At 28.4% G+C, this 14199-nt stretch overlaps 1 protein-coding gene across 2 annotated transcripts in view; it reads right to left on the bottom strand.

Annotated features, from left to right (window-relative positions):
- The window catches only part of LOC129981014 (GTP-binding protein Di-Ras2-like), a 134171-nt gene that overhangs the window by 84929 nt on the left and 35043 nt on the right, over positions 1–14199 (bottom strand). Inside the window, exons 1-3 of one of the 2 annotated variants that reach the window (XM_056091611.1) lie at positions 12763–12820; positions 8142–8232; positions 1746–1836 (exon numbers count right to left, since the gene is read on the bottom strand). The exons of the other annotated variant lie outside the window; for it this stretch is intronic. The gene's annotated coding sequence lies outside the window, so the exon portion shown is untranslated. Of the gene's footprint in view, positions 1–1745; positions 1837–8141; positions 8233–12762; positions 12821–14199 lie in introns of those variants that run through there. 2 annotated transcript variants of the gene reach the window in all.

Below are 14199 nucleotides of genomic sequence, written 5' to 3'. Positions count from 1 at the left end.
ATTGAAACAATAGGATTGGAGCATTCTAAACTATTTATAACACATTATAAATCATATTTAAACTAAAAAAATAAGTATAAAATACTTCTACTTTTGGCACAATAATAAAAACATGTTTTAGAAACTATACTTATCATTAGCTGAAAGATCGTCACTTCCAAACAGTAAAATTTCATTTAACCTTTTGACATACGAATTGACTTCATTTTCAAATTAAATGGCACGTCCGATATAGAACATTTACTGTTATTTTAGTTCCTATAATAATATAAAGAGCATTTGAGAAATGGAAGCGTTTCTATGTCATTTTTGCATTTTTAATTACTTAATATTTTTACTTAATTGCCGATTTAAAATTTAAAATTCAGTCATTCGATGAGCGAGTCAGTTGCGTCATTGTATGCAAGCGGGTTAATGAAGTATATCAGCACTTGAAAACTAAACTTAAAATGACTAAATTCCTTCACACAGGCCGAAAATTTCCTTGTAGGTTATCTACATTACCTGAAAGCTCAGTATCAAGAGTTCGATGAAACAGAATATCATACCGAATATTAAAGGAATTATATATTATTTTGGAAAGATAGGAGAAATCATATTCAGTATATCTGAAATGAACTCATTTTAGCGTTTCTCATGATAGGGAATCGTACTCAATACTCCATATATTTTAGAGTATCTCCTTAACCTAGCTTATCGTTTTAGCAGATAAACTAGAGAAAGTCATTAAAGCAATTTCAAATAAGCAATTTCAATTTAATATTTCAAAAGTGGATTAAATACTATAATATTTCTCCACTACAACTTCAATTATAAAAATATATTTCAAATTTTATCTAACAGTCATTGAACCTCTTCGTCGTCCATAATGCGTCTAGCGTGATACTTTTTAAGTGAAAATTCTGCAGGGCAGTCGTAAGTGCTTCAAGCGTTCTTCTACATTTTAAAACTTTTAAACGTTTAAAACGCTTTGTAAATGTTTACTTGTTTGAGTTTTTATTTTTATTTGTTCTAATGCGGCGGAAAACAGAGGACAAACAGAAATTTTCGCCGGCAAGAGAGTACGGTTAAAGGGTTAAAGATGTCATTTCTCATTTACTGAAGGATGTTCAGTCAACAACGAAAATCGTTGAAATTTGAGTTCTAAGTAAAGAAGTTTTATTCTAGATGAATGTTAAAAGACGAAGTATTAACCTTTCTTTCAACCGGAATTAAAATATGTTATTAATAACAAATCGGAAATATGCTATAATATTATTATCCGTATATTAATAATCACACATCATTACATTTAGAATATTTATAAAATTACCCCGAAATAAGCATAAAATGTGAGCATTGAAAAGTGGAATATCATGGAAATAGTTTCATCATACAAGCATCCTGTTGATTTATTTACAAAATAAATTTTATGAGTTATTTTGACATTTTAAAAGTGAATGTAGAGCTCATTTCTCGGATGGTTGAACTGTTCTCTCTTTTAAGTTGTTAAAATTGAAAAATTGTTTGTTTTTCTGGTGCTTTTAAAAGGTTTCATTTTACTAAAAAGAGATACTAATAGAAAATCTGTAAGAGTCATATTTATTTTTGGAAATCCTCCATGGGGCAATCATTACGATTGAAAAAAATTACATGTGATATGAAACATTATATATGAAATGTCTGTTTTAATGGATTGAAATTATTTTGAACTACCAGGAATTCGTTAAAAATTATCATCATGAAAATTAAATATTATAAATCACCTTTCTTTCCATAACGCCCTTATCACAGAATTTTATCTCCATATGATGCTTTCTAATTTGATCTTTTCTTTCATTTCCGTTTACGTATAACCTGAAAAATATTTTGAAATTTAGAATAGCATCCATCACGAAAGTCACTATAAAAAAACACAATTCTTAAATTTTTCGTCCAGAGAATATCAGATCTCTATCTAAACTGCTGTGGAAATTTTTTACGATGGGTCCTTTTTACCACTTGAAGTACATTATTTTTTAAGACTAGCAAACTGAAATATGAAAAAAATTGGGCACGTTGCAATAAAACATATGTTTTAAATACTGAATATGCAGAGTTCAGTTACTATTATTTGATTAAAATATTGCATGAAAGTATGTATAACTTGATAAAAACAAATTACTCATAACACATGGCTTAATATTTTAAATGTGTCATGTGTCGTCGATGTTATAAGCACACATACGCTTATATAGCATTCCATAATTAGGAATGTCCCTTTTTGTACATATTCCTAAAGATATGAACTTTGAAATTTATAGTTACATTTCTAAAATTAATTGACTTTGAAATTGCGGTCGTAGTTTGATGATCTCATCTTTAGTATGAATTCAGAAGCATTTACTAAGTCACGGGGTTAGAAAAGCAATTCCAGTTAAAATCCAACTAAATAGGGTGAAATGTGTGCAAGTCATGACTAGGCAAACATCAAGCAGCATCTAAGAATTTGATGTGATGATCAAATATTGTAACAATTTTTTTAATGTGTTAGATACTTACTAAATCCACGAAAATAAATTTCGCTCTTACAAAATCCGGCGAATAAATAAAACTATACAGAATTCTTCTCATTAAAAAATGTGGAAAACAAGAAATGACGAGAAGCAGCTCCCACTGATAGAAAATCTGAATGAGTTCATATCTGACAATCCTTTCCTTCATATAATCATTTTTCTTTTCCTAAGAAAAGCAGAATGGGAAATTTTATTTGCGTATCAAAATTCTGAAAAGAGGAAACTGATTTTAAACTTTTCGTTTTCTTATCCTGAAGTCGCTTTTTCTTTCCAAGTGAAACATGAGCATTCCACCTTTAATATTGCATTCTTTTATTTATATAACAATTGAAATTTCAAATGCAAATTGCCCTTAAAATTGATATTGAATTATTTAATTTTAAAATTGCTAAGCTTTTATTAGCACCAAAAGCACTCAATTTTGGATTGAAGACCAATGGAAATTTTTTTTCCATGGTATCGCGTTCGATAGTAATATAATTTACATAAACGGCAGACAACTAATAAAATTAAGGAGAAATCATGCTTCTCCCATAATTTTAAGACCTTTTTACTGTAGAATTTTTAATCCATTTTTCCACTTAAAATATAATATACCAATATCTTTGAAACAAAAAGTAAATAGACAAATAGAAGGAAAAAATATTTCGATATTTTTATTGTATGTATGAATCAAGAATATAATTGCAATTTTTCTTCCTTATATTTTTGTAAGTTTTTTATTATATTTTTCATTTGAAAATTTAAGTTTGCATATTAAAGGGTGTAACTTACTAATCATATATAAAAAATTTTCACCCTATAAGAGAACTCATTTTCGAAAGTGGCATTTCGACTTAACTTTGAGAAAGGAAAGTGTTGAACTAGATCCGAAATTCCAGCTAAGATGACAAACTACAACGCTGTTCAAAACGTATAAGATGGATAATAGGATGTTGGGCTGAATTTTTTTTTTTTTTTTTTTTTTTTTTTTTTTTACCAAAGGCCGAGAATTATGCTCTATCTATTTAAAAATTGGCGCGTTTCTAAAATCTTAACCGAGTCAGGATAGAACAGACATTATAGAAATTCGAACTTGAAGATTCCTCTGAAATCTATTAACAAACGCATGCATTTTACTCATACATGCCGCTTCCTCACCTCTGAGATTAAATTTTTTCAAAAAGCTTCTTGAGCTACTTCCGTTTTAGAATGCCAAGGTGATTATATTTTAGCTGTTCACTTTCTGAATAAATTTCGATTTCATATTCTTATTCTTTTGAAGACTGTTTTTCACATAACAATTCAAAATTGACATATTTCACAAGAAAATTGTAGAATATTATTTAGACCCACAAGAATCATACATCCTTATTTATGAGTGGCTATTGATAACACTGATTTTAATCTATTTTAAAATATTTCAGTTTCATTTGATGAATGAATTTTTATGGTGAAATATATTTATCTCGTCTGTTTTACCGGATTTTATTAAAAGCCAAAAAAGTATATTCTGTTCGTTCCTGCAGAATGCTAATTTGTGTAAGAAATATACATAATGCTGAACATCTTGATTCGTACGATTAAATTCAATTCTAAACAAAAGAAATATTAATTTATTAGATGACTTTAGAATACCAAACAATAAACAAAGACACAAACAAAAAAAAAGCTGCAAGCTACAGCCGGATTGCCAAGTAATTCACAACATGAGAAGAATAGATAAAATGTCTACCTTTAAGCCCGCTTTCAAAAGAAGTTTTAAACATCATTCATTTACTGTGCATTAAAAGATTGTTAATGAAAAAATATAATTGAAAAAGAGAAGAAATACAGGATAAAATTACTAAATGTTTATTTCGGATAAAACTGCGAATCTATTTCGCATTGTAATTGCTATAATCTCTATCTTGTTAGTCAACGATTCATTTAATCCATTAAATAGTATTTTTTTGTTTATGACAAATCTTTTGGAAATACAATAAAAAATATTAGATTAAAACCTGAATAAATTATGTGGACATGTTATTGCGCATCCATGAGTTAAATTATAATTACTCAACGATTCATTCCTGAAACCCTTTTCGTATTAATTTAGAAAATTAATTTTGGAACAGTTTATCTCATGAATAAACTGACATTGTTCCCCTTATAAATAAAAAAAAAAATTAAAAATGTCAGACACGCAAATATGCGTCTGAAATTTTAATCCTCATAAATATTCAAAATACTGAAGGTAAAATTGTAAACGTAGATCTCTTGGTTCAGACAATATTTAAAAACGGATTCAGTGTAGCATTGAAGTTCTTATTTTATTGAATTGCAAAATATGCAACGCATTTTGCGTTGCATTATATAAAATACTTCTCGCCTTCAATAACTATCAAAAAATTCTATTAACAAGTTTTGAATAATCTCTGAAAGCAATTCAAATGCTGACATTTCCTACATCATATCTAATTTAAGGAGTAAACTGTATATAGTTTCGTTAAAAAGAGATTACCGTATTTGTATCTACGATCCAGATAAGTTTTAAAAAATATATATTTTCACATTAAGCAATTTCGATCAAAATTATGAAATTGTAATTTATCAGATTAATTTACGTATCTAACAATAAATACTGAATTACAAGAAACTTTTTACATTTTATGTTTTTTAATAAATTAATACTGAGAACTCGGGTTAAAACAACTGAAAAAGGTTAATAAAAACATACATTTAAAAAATATAGGTTTCCATTTCTTCCCAAGCCTCTTTTGGCAAGCATTCCAAAGCATCGTTAGCTTGAATTATTTGGTACGAATTATTTTTAGTCCCCTAAGTAATTTCAAAATATAATTGAATCTACCAAAAATAACATGGATATTAGCACAATGAATTTCTATCATTATGCCCCAAATAGACTTCCCTATAATAACATCAAATGCAAACAACATACGTAAAGTTGATATCACTCATCCTTACACTGCGCATCACATTGCAAGGAATGGAACATACACCAAAGATACCTTCACATCTGTACACCTATTTCGCTATCAACACTAGTGCCTCCATCAATGCCCTAGCGTACATCAGCACTCATGTAATTAAATCGTTTCTGATTACACCCCACAGAGAATTCATTCCAACACAGAGGATGGATAATAAAAGCAATTTCCAAAGGTAACGAGAGTCAATGGCTGGGATACATAGAGGGGTGTAGGCCGCAGCAATGGAAATAAGTAATTATTCCGCAAGTTGGGCGGGAAAGAAGACAGGCACAGCTGTTCCGCGCGTGAGGCTGCTTTAATGGACTCAGTGGAGAGTAAAGGCAATCTGATAGACCCTGGGTACTGGACTTCACTGCTGTTTTGGTCAGTGGATCTGTTTACTGTGCCATCAGCAGGAGGCGTTTGCAGGAGCAGAAAGGTATACCAGCGGCTCTTTTATAGAGCCCTGTAGAGCGAAATCTTGAGTTAATGTATAAAGAGCGCTTAAATCTTTGGAGGAGTTCGATTTAATTTGATGGAAACTGTTTGAATGTGTAGTATTGAAATATGAAATGTGTCGTATTTGTAGATATAGACTATGTGGGGCTCATTTTGATAACATAAAAAAGAAACTTTATTTGAAAAAAAAATTTAATCAAGCAAAATTTAACATATATCTCCAAATATTTTTTAATGAAATCTAATAAAAGATATCATTTGTATAATTAATTTTTATGCATAATGGTTTAATGAATTTAAAATAAAGAGAATAAGTTTATCGCTATAGTTTTAATACGATTTTTCGTATAAATGTTACTATTCCAATACTTTTCTCTACTTGATTTTAATATTAGCAGTCAATCGGTAAAACAATTCAAAATAAGATTAGTAAGTATCGGAGCAACAATTATTAAATTAAAAACTATAATAAATAGATTATGTTTTAACGTCGAAATATTGGTCTTCATGAACACTTAAACTATATGCACTTGTCAAAAATAAAACATTAAAAAAAAGTCTTCGCGAAATGTCATGCGATAAAAAAGAAATTCCTCGCAAATATCTATATTATTATTTATTAATGATATTAATCTACATTCAGTTAAGTAATTGATTGTAATGCTATTTTCGAGTCGATGGATTATTACACACATATAAAATCATAAAACATTCAATAAACTAAAATTTAACCTAAAGTTAAAACATATAGGATTTCCCGCAGAGGGTCAATGAATGGTACCATTCCGAGTTTGAATCAATTTGCATCGAAAGCCGGGCACTCAAAGATAGTTTTGGTGTGAGCTCGGTCTTTTGGAAATTTTTACAATGAATGAATAATCGTGTTTTGTCCGGATGAATTTTCATGTCCTTATAGTGGTTTGTTCTTATTGTGTTTATGGGGTAGTCAAAGTCTGTGATAAGTAGCTTCTGTCATAAAGGCATGGTTGATTTTAATTTAAAATGTCAAAAAATAAATATTAAAACCAAATAGAGATTTTAATCAAGTAAAATTTTGCTAAGTAAAAATAAATTCAAAATAATCATGTAATAATTTTTGTCAATCTAAAGAACCAGCTATTACTATTAAAACCCTGATTAATTGTTAAATGTTTATTATGAATTAACAGGCTGGGATTCCACAATAGGCAATTAAATTGTACGTCTACAAATATTGGCCTAAAACAATTGATTAGTTACTTCAATGCTCATCAAGCGAGCGCTCAATTGGTAACCTTAATATAAAAGTGGGCCTCTTACAGAATAGTCAGAATTTTGGAACACACGCTACATTTAGCATTAATATGAAATGAAAATATAATTCCGAGCACCAAATGATAAAAAATTATACATATTTTGATATACCTTTCAATTCAAATTTACAAGTTTAAAATTAATTATTTTTCAGCTTTACACAGAATGATACCAAAAAGCAAATTCTTGAGAAGTTCATTTCTATTTTTAAACGATTTCACTTTCATTAAATTAATCCTTTAAAATAATAGAAGTTTAAAGCAAGTGTTTCAGCAAAATTTTAGTGTTCAGCATTTATAATGCCACTTAAAAATCGTAGACAGCATTAAAAATTTAAACTATTCAAATGGTTGCTTTTTATATTCCCAGGTGAATACTTTTCTCTCTTTTCCAACTGAAACTTAAATAAGGATATTTTGAATTCAATAAATCTGCAAGTTTTAGAAAAAAAAAATATTTTACTCTACTAAACACGGAGTGCAGAATGCAGAAATTTTTTTTTTCACTTTTTGTCAATTGTAAGCATTTAGTTAAAATATCTTTTAAGTTACACACAAATATTTTGGCGTAATTCAATTTTAAAGTTCACATATAATATCTTATCCTACATGCATTGGATATTAACCACAAAATATATCCGTCATTATGTTTTCTGCAAATATTAGAAAATATTTTGAGTAATGTTTGATAACTAATTTTATTTCATTTCAAGCTTAGGTTGTGCATAATTAGAGCTTTTAAAATAATCTTCTAGAGTATGAAATAGAATTATATATAAATTATTTCAAATCCAAATATTTTTTTTCTTAATGAAATTTCACTACTTTATTCCAACAATTCAAAAATGTATTTTAAGATTATGTGTATAGGCTTTATTCGCTTTAAATATTGTATGAAAACATACGTTTATACGAACGTAAATGTAAAACCACAATAGAAGTCTTCCCAGGAAGAACCGGATAGTTTATATTACAGCCTATATCCCAGTTAAATACCTGAAATGAGAGACAAAAATAACACCATTAGAAGTTACTCCTTTGTAAAGATTCAAAAAATATCAAATAGTTGGATTTCTAGTATGAAAAGATTTTATACTTCTGGGATTAAAGACATGGGCGAACAACTGTTTGATAAACAGACATGAAGTACCTTAAGAATTTGTTTTTAAAAAAAAAGATGAATCCATGTAGGTGGAAGAGTTTCAAACGTGGGTGTAATTGAAAATTTCTGTTAGGCTTTCAAAACGTTTCATCTTAGAAACTAAGATATACGAGTTACAAGAAATAAAAGTCGAGGATTGTGTATTTTATAAAAACCTATAATAGTAATAGCTGGTTTTTCAGATTGATAAAAATTATTACACGAATATTATGAATTTATTTTTACTTAGCAAAATTGCAAATATTTTGCTTTGAAAATTTCAATTTTTGAAGAGAGTGTTGCATATTTAAATTTTATTTTATTTTGTACCTAAGCCGATGACTCATTTATTTTAGATAGTGTGTAATAATTTAAGAAGTGAAGGCAGGTACGACATGATACAAGCACATGATGAAAATGAAAAAGAAAGGAAAATGAATTTGGAATGAAGGAGGAAAGGAATTTTTCATAAATAATTTGCGCTTGTTGCGCTATCTGTATGGTAATTTATAAATACAAACAAAATGAAAAGAACGCTGAAAGCAGTTGAAAGTTGCTAGTGATTGTGAGACATGTCATTTAAGACATCAAACTTTATGGCGCGATAAGGACTATTGGTATAAACTAAAATTAAATGCGATGAAGTAATTGCATCTGTTTCAGAAAGAAATAAAGTAAAAAAGTTGGTTATTTTTTGTTAATAACAAAATATTTAGAAAAAGGAATACAAATATACGCATTCTGTTCGATTTAAGGAGTCATTTTTCTTTACTCTTTAACAAGTGTTAAAATACGGTACAAATAAGTATAATCACCTGTTTAGACAAAGTATATGAATATATTTATGCCAGAAGGAAATATCAATGCTCAACTAAATAATTTGCAGACACTATTATAAAGATTATGGAACAATTATTTATTGACGAAATAAAGAAAGTGAAACTCTATGAATAAAATTTATTGCCTGAAACGGCAAGAATATTTCCTAGATAAAAATTATTCGTCCGAATCAGAATGACAAAGAACAATGGCAATCATTAAAAAAATTTTGCTTAAGTGCGTTAAACATTGTTAATTCCATTAAATAGTGTTTGGCAGTTCATTGCAAAGACCTCTTTTATAGTAACAATTTACATTTAATCAAGAAATAGTATACATAGCTTTTTAAAAATGGAAAATAACAGGCACGTCCTTAAAAACTTAAGTATTAAACATTTGCAATCTAAAGCATTTTTGAATTTCGTCTGAGATAAATAATTTATTACAAATGAAGAATTTTGATAAAATTATTGTTATTCTAAAAGAATTACTTCAATTAGAATGTAGATTTTAAAACAAAAGTAGCAATTTCGATACAGACTTTTACATGAAAGAGATAAATGTATCATTTTACAAATTTCTATAAATATTTTTTCTGCATCTCGCAAACTACTTCATTATAATACAACCTTATTGCATTAATGTTCAAAAATCGTATATGAACTTAAAAAATATATGAACTTATAAAAAATATTCATAAGTTTGATTAATATGATTTAGATCAATGGAGTAATCATTTTCTAAGTAAAAATGAATAAAAATATCCACCTGATGAAAATTTAAAACTCCATTCTAATGGAATTTAAAGAATGATTCATTTCATTCTTGAAAAATATATCATTAGACAAACATTCCTTTAACATTTTCTATGTATATATTCCACAGTCTTCCATTTTAACATAGTTCATTAAATTGTTTTATTAAACACATTCAAATTCCCCATTTTTTTAAAAGTAAAAAGCATTGTTTCATTAAAAAAGTAATGAAGATTCTTTGTTAATTGAAATATGATAAATCTGATATTCGAATAACTCTTATGGATATCATGGAAAACTATTTACAAATGAATTTGAATGACGTAACTGAAAACGAATTTGATCCCTCTTTAGAGGGTAATTTATTTCATCCATGTAATTAAAAAATGATGCTTACATAAATACTTAAAAATTAAATTCTAAATAATGCCTTGAGTAGCACACAGTGCTGCAAAATTTGGTAAAAAATGTCGTTTTACAATATTGAAGCAGTGTAAAATGTAAGGCTTTTAATATATTGATCAATACTGGACTCCAATACTCTACAATTAGGGATTGCAATACCGGGATACCGGTATTTTGAGCCATTTCTACAATTTTGTAATACCGGTATTCATAAGTTTAAATACCGGTTTTTCGGTATTTACTAGACATTTTTTAAATTTTCTCCACTGTATGTTCAGGTATCGCGAACATAGCAATATAGTATACGTTTTTGTTTTTATGTCTCCCTAACGGGAGAAATTAATTAGCTAATTAATGGCTTAATTAATTGCTTAAATCTAAATTAGCGAAAGATAGATTATCCCTGAAAGAAAATATTGTATCCATAACGACTGATGGAGCAACAATTATGAAAAAAGTTGGAAAGTTGATTGGTGTATATCAGCAGTTGTGCTATGCACATGGATTTCAATTAGGAGTAATAGATGTATTATACCAAAAATATAAAGAACAGACGAATCCAAATACTGTGGACATAGAAATTTCGGATTCCAACTATAATAAATTGAAAAATCGCACAGAAGAAAGGCATACCGAAATAGAAAATGTCTTATGGTATTTACATAATTATAATGATTTTATAAATGAAAATGAAAAGAAGAAAAGAAAATAATCAATTCAAATCTGATTAAGTTAGAGTCAAGTTTCTAAAAATTTTTTTCCCACAAACCTATCCACATTCAGAATTCGGTTCAATTATCGAAGATTATGATGTCACTACTGTCGATAGTGAAAAGGAATTGTCTCTTGAACAAAAATTAGAATTAGCAATAAATAAAAAAAAAATCAACGAACCAAAATACAATACAGAAATCAGCTATATCCAAAACCATCCGAAGAGAAATCGATTTATTTGAAGATGAGGGATTTAGAGGTAAATACTTGGAAAAAGTATATTGCGCATTGCTAACAGTACCACCAACTAGCGTAGATACCGAAAGAGCGTTTTCGACAGCTAATAATTTTTTACATAAAATTACTTTTCAGGCTTAATGACCATACAATCGATGCATTATGTTTTTTAAGATCACATTTCAAAAATTTGTTATAGTACCACAGACTGAATAGTGATATTTACATTCTTTTTTTTCTTTTTTTTTTGTGATTTAAATAAATAAGTTGTTTCTTTACTTTTTTGTGATTCTTTATATACTGTTATAATTTATAAGTTACATATTATTTTTTGTGATATTTACACTCTCTTAAAACTGGCAAATAAAAAAACAAAGAAACACCTGTGTTTTCTTTCTTTTTCTAAAATTTCTAATACCGATATTAAAACCGGTATCCCGGTATTAAGATTTAAAAAATACCGAATACCGGTATTGAAATTTTGGTCCGGTATTGCAATCCCTATCTACAATATAATTTTTCCTATGCTTGCCAAATAAGCTTCCAATGTTCTAAATATTATTCAAATTAATTAGGATTTCCTATTCGAGTGCGAAATTTTTTTACATTTATAAGCGCATCGCTCGTTTATTTTTCAGCCTAAATCTGCTGTTACCGTTTGTCCCTTACCTTCTGATTCGAATCCGAGACCATAAGGTTTGCAAGCAGCTTTTCATCCACTGAGCCAGCGGAACCTTGGAAAATGAATGTGATTTATGGTAAATGCGTGCTTGGTTTGAGAGGAATAGTGTGCTCTTCTATATCTCAGTTGGGAGTGCGCTTTTAATTTTATAGCTGTTTTAAAATGTTGAGTTAAGAACGTGATTTGAAGTTAAGGAGGAAGTGATTTCATTTGTAGCTAATATTTGCTATTAGAATAAATTGTGGGTTCAAAAGTAATAAATATGCTGACTTTTTTTTTTTATTTTTGGAGCTACTTACCGTTTTTTAATTTAAAAAAAAAATTTATGTACAGAAAATAGAGTTTGATTATTAATGGCTAGTTCTTATTATTAATTATAAATTTTATTATAAAGTTTTACAAAAAAAAACATTATTTTCTGTAACAGAAAGTATAAAAATTCTTGATAATTTACTTAAATATATTAATGTTGACATGTTTTGGCGAGTTTTTCAAAAACATTTTCTTAATTCACAGTTAATTGTTTTTATTTTATTTTCTTTCATTTCCTTCATTTTTCTTTCATTTTCTAACATTCATTTGTTTGACTTTAAATGAATCAATCGAAAACAAGATTAAAAAATATATCCATGTTGCCGAATCACTTCAGGTAAATCACATAAAAAATAGATAATAAAGTTTTACATCGTATTTTATTTAGTTTTATAAGGAAAATATTTTATATTTTTTATATCGAAAAAAGGAAGCTTTTAGAAACGTTTTCATAGTTTTACCTTTTTTTTAAAAAATTTTTAGTCTTTTTTTCTCGTATTATGAAAATTTTGCAATCAGTTTTCTTCTCTGGATTATGATGATCTTCCCATAGGGTATCAATCGATTGGCTTGTGATAAAGTTTTGAAAATGCAGAGATATGCTGTTATCTTCAGGAATACATAAATATACAAAATGTTATTACAACACGAAATAAATGAAATTGATTATAAAATTTTATCTTTAAAAGCGAAAAAGAATTCAAATTCAAATAAATACATTAAATAAAAATATAAATTTGCATACAAATTTTTAAATTATACTTTTAAAAAAGGTCGCGAATAGAAACTATCCTTGTATTTTGCAGAAAGGGTACTTTTACATTAATCCACGTTTTCTTAAATCACTAAAAACTTGAATTGTCTTCGCCATTTCATTGCTCTATCTCACTGAAACCTATTTACATAAGGGTGATTCGTGTCACTTCTTTCTCTGATAGTGGAAGAATAAAAAGAAAGTTCATTTCAATCCATCAGTGCGTGTCTGAAGACCGAAGAAGGAACAACTGGACGAGAGAATTTCAGCAGGTTCGCTTCTTTCTCTCTGAATGATTTCCTTAAGCTGTTGGTAAGGGTGACATTTACTTGAGGAAAAGCGTTAAGCAAACAGTTAGGATCAGTTTCAAGAGGTTTAATATTCGATGCATAATGTTCTGGAAAGGACAGATGGCCCATATTTTAACTACAAAGTGCTATTAGCAGGAGTTGTTTCGTGGCTGCGGTCCAAGAACTGGGATCTTACCGAAGGTTTTCTGAACCCATTTGAGATAAACTCTAGAAAGGGAAATTTTCTATTAGTGGTAGAGAAATAGGCAAACCTTTAGAGGTACCATGCCATATTTAGACATACATAGACATTTATTGCTTTTCTCCATCACTGGACGAAAATTAAATTATTGAAGAATCGTATCTTTACGTGGGAAATTGAACTCTGAACAGAAAATTAAAAGAGTATTTGTGCTTAAAAGAAATATATTTAATTAAAGTGAATTATATCTCATTTAAGCGAAGAGTGCAAATGGAACAGCAAAATTTTTAAGCTAGAACTTTTGTTACAAATGATTGAAAAATGAGAAGAGCAAGTAAAAACCTTTCATTTGATCATTGCTCATATAATGGAAAACTATACTGAGAACATAACATATTGAAATAAAGTTCAATCGCATAAGGCCATAGCCATCCTACAGGACAAAAAGGGAGATAATTGCAATAATCAGTGGTTATCGCAGTATATTACTTTCATCAAAATCATTTTCTGTGCCTCGTCTTCCGTGTGTTCCAGGTACATATCTGTTTTACAAAATCTTTTATGTAATAAAAGGAGTAAAATTTGAGTAACGTGAACAATAAGGTTGTTAGGAAAATCCTTCTTTAACGGGCCTGCAAGTTGGAAAGCAAAT

This window comes from Argiope bruennichi, chromosome 8 (assembly GCF_947563725.1).
Source record: "Argiope bruennichi chromosome 8, qqArgBrue1.1, whole genome shotgun sequence".
NCBI classification, from domain to species: Eukaryota; Metazoa; Arthropoda; class Arachnida; order Araneae; family Araneidae; genus Argiope; species Argiope bruennichi.
Note: the sequence above shows the minus strand (reverse complement) of the source record. Positions and strands in the feature narration are given on the sequence as shown.